Genomic DNA, 3,381 nt, shown 5'->3' with positions numbered 1-3,381 from the left:
ATCCCCTGTTATGTAAGTGAATTATCCTCTGTTCCCAACCAGCGCCAGCCAGATCTCCTCCTCCTAATTGATTTAATCTTCTCATACCAGCGAGCTGGGCGGGGTTGGGGAGACAGCATTGATCAGAAGCCAACACGTCAGTGACGTAGGCTCATTAATTACAAGGAATCTAGGTCATGGATTGGCTCTGAGTGGCTCTGATTCTCCCCCTCCTCAGTCCTCTGGGTCTCTAAAAGGACATTTTCATCTCTACCTCATTTCTCAAACCCCAGTCTTACATGAGGAGAAAGTTGAGGGTCCCATAAAACACTATCTCAAATTTCCCCCAGCCCTCAGCTCTGGACAGAAATTCCCTGCATTCCAATCTGAGCACAGGGTATATCAAAACATAATTTATTGAGAAATGAGGGATGAACAGATGATTTAATTTGGGGGTAGGAAGAGACATTGGAGTTGTCTTTATTTACTTTCTACACCAAGCAAATCTTCACTTTGCAGCTTCTCTGATAAAGGATATCCAGATCTTGCGTACCCACAGAGATGGGGAGCTCACTCCCTTAAGACAGCCCTTCCCTTGTATGATGGCCTTTCTTGCATGGGGCTGAGATATCAGTGTTGTGACTTCTGCTGGGACCCAGTTTTCCCTCTGGGGCCACAGGCCATGCCCCAGGACAGCCAGTCAGATCCTGAGATATGATGGTTGTTCTTCAGGATGAACACCTGCCTCTTTCACCAGTTCCCCATTTGGTAGACCTTATATATTACTCCTCACTGTATCTCTTATGGGGACAAGTCATGGAGATCATCACCTCTCCAGATGCACGGAGCAGAATACAGACTCCAGGGCCGTGTGAACAGCTCAGGTCAGAGCAGGACTGTCACATTTTCTGATCTTGATATTAGAGTTCCACTGATACAGCCTGATATTGCCTGAGATCTTTTGAGACTTTAGCACATTTTTGACTCAGCTTATGCACAGATTCAGCAAATACCCATTGTCATTTTTGTGACAATGGAGTCTCCATGAAAATGATCTTTGTGATATTAGGAACATCTCCATCTTTCTTCCCCGTAATTCTTTTTACCATCTACTCGAACATTTCTCTTCTTACACAGTCATGTAACTACTATGTAATTATCCATCCACTCATTAACCCACACAACTATCCAACTATATGTTAATCCATCCATTCACCAACCCCACTATCTGCTTAAATACCATTCCATTCAGCTGCCCATAGATTCATTCAGGCACTCAATCATCTGTCCATTCATCTACCTGTCTACCAACCTATTTACCCATCTATACATTTCTCTCTCCCTATCTGAGCATGTACTTAACTGTCCATCCATCCATTCATCCACCATCTATCAATAAAACTACACACCCATACATACATACATGCATACATCTCTTCATCTGTTCCCTCTCCCAGTCATCCATACATCTATATTCATCCATCTAACCATCCATCCATGCTTCAAGTACTTTCTGGGATTCTATTACATTTCAAGTCTGTGTTGAGTATTCTGAGAGATTTAAAAGTGGGTAAAATATAGGTGCTCACTCTTTGGGAGCCTGCAAACCAAATGATGGTGAGTACTGTAAAACAGGGACAAAGAAAATGCTTTGGGGATTCAGAGGAGGGAGAAGTGGCATCTGGATATGGTCATGGAAGCCTTTCCCCCAGGATAAACTTTTGGTTTGGGTCTTAATAGAACAATGGTGTTTGGACATACATAAATGCATTATATATAATTCCGAGTAGAAGAAATAACATATCCTGCTAGAGGAAAGATGTCATATCTTATTCTTTATACCCCCACTAACGTACCTAATACAGAACTGGGCACACATTAGTAACTTAATATATACTTGGTGATTAATATTTTCCCTTCTCTTCTCTGACAGGGATACCCCCAACACTTAATCAGGATAAGAGTTCACTCTTTCTTTCTAGGAGGACTCTGCAGTTGCATTGCTGGATGGCCTTGGAGAAGTAACAAAACCTTTCTGGGGTTCTCTGAGTTTGGGGTTGAATTTCTGTCTCTATCAGGTGGTCCTTTTCCCCTAATTTTAATTATTTCTACTAAGTTCTCTGCTCTCTACAGAGACATCAACACTGCCACATATCTTAAATTTTATTTTCTTTTGTTTGCACCAATAAACTCAATCCCAGCTGTCTTCAACCTCCCCAGCCTCATTCCCAGGCAAGAAATTCTGTAATATGGATGAAGGGGAAGTTCTGTGCAAGGGGAAGAGCACTGAAGTAGAAGTCAGGAGCCATGAATTCAAAACCAACTTTGCCATGAGCTTGCTATGCTCCCTGAGGCAGTCTCCTTCCCTTTCTCTCTTTTAAAGCTCCTTCCATCCCCACGTAGAATCTTAGCACTGAACACAGCATTTGAGATCCTCCAGCCCAATATCGTCATCTTATAAATGGAGAAATAGGCTCATAAATGGCATGTGACTTGTTCTAGATCATATCTAGATTAGCAGCAAAGCCAGAACAGATTTCCTGACTTTCAGCTCAAGGTTTTTTTTACCCAACCATTTTTCAGTCTCCAGTCACAACCCCTATATATCTCAGGAAAAGCTTCCTCTCCCACCTCCATTCTCCAGGAAGGAACATGTGTCTTCCAAATGTTTTTGACTGTGTGTTACTGAGTGGGGGCTGGGCAGGCAGTATTTAAGAGCAAGTATTCCCAGCCTGACGGAGTTAATTATGTTCATCAGGAAGAGAGAAGAGAAAGGAACAAGGCGCTCTGGTTATCTATTGGGTTTAATCAAATTGAGAAACGAGGAAATCCATCACCCAGGGGCTAAGGGAGTTTGAGAGCTTGGCTTCCGCTGGCTCCAAGAACTGTAATGGGTTGGGCACTGTCCAAGGTGCTGACATCTTCACTTACTGCTCTGAGATGCTGGGAGAAATGGGAGGGGTCCGTTCTGGGCAGAGGGCCGGCAGCTAGCTTTTAGGAGATGGCCTGGGATACAGCAAGAAAAGGTCAGGACGTGTTGGGAAGAGGCTTGAGTTCCTATTCTGCCTTCTGAATCTTCCCTTTTCCATTAATTTGTTTATCATCTTTAGAGAAAATATCCTTTCTTATGGCCAGAGTCCTCAGCTAGGATTGAAGAAATAGGAGGTGAAGGGAAAGCCCTAGACCCTTAGCTTTCAGGGAGATGGACCCCAGTATGAGGGTGGAGGCCCAGTTCTTGGCCTTGGGGACTTCCCCATCTTAAAGGGAGATGTGACTTCCGCTTTTATAAAATCCTCAGTCCAAAGATAGAGTCATGAACTGTCTTTGAGGATTTATTAATCTGGTGGAGGAATGTCACTCTGTCTTTAAATCTAACTCAAGTGTGATATAAGGGAGGCATGG

This window comes from Mustela putorius, unplaced genomic scaffold (assembly GCF_011764305.1).
Source record: "Mustela putorius furo isolate JIRA1106 unplaced genomic scaffold, ASM1176430v1.1 tig00003987_pilon_pilon_pilon, whole genome shotgun sequence".
In the NCBI taxonomy this organism is placed as follows: domain Eukaryota; kingdom Metazoa; phylum Chordata; class Mammalia; order Carnivora; family Mustelidae; genus Mustela; species Mustela putorius.
This window is presented reverse-complemented; position numbering follows the sequence as displayed.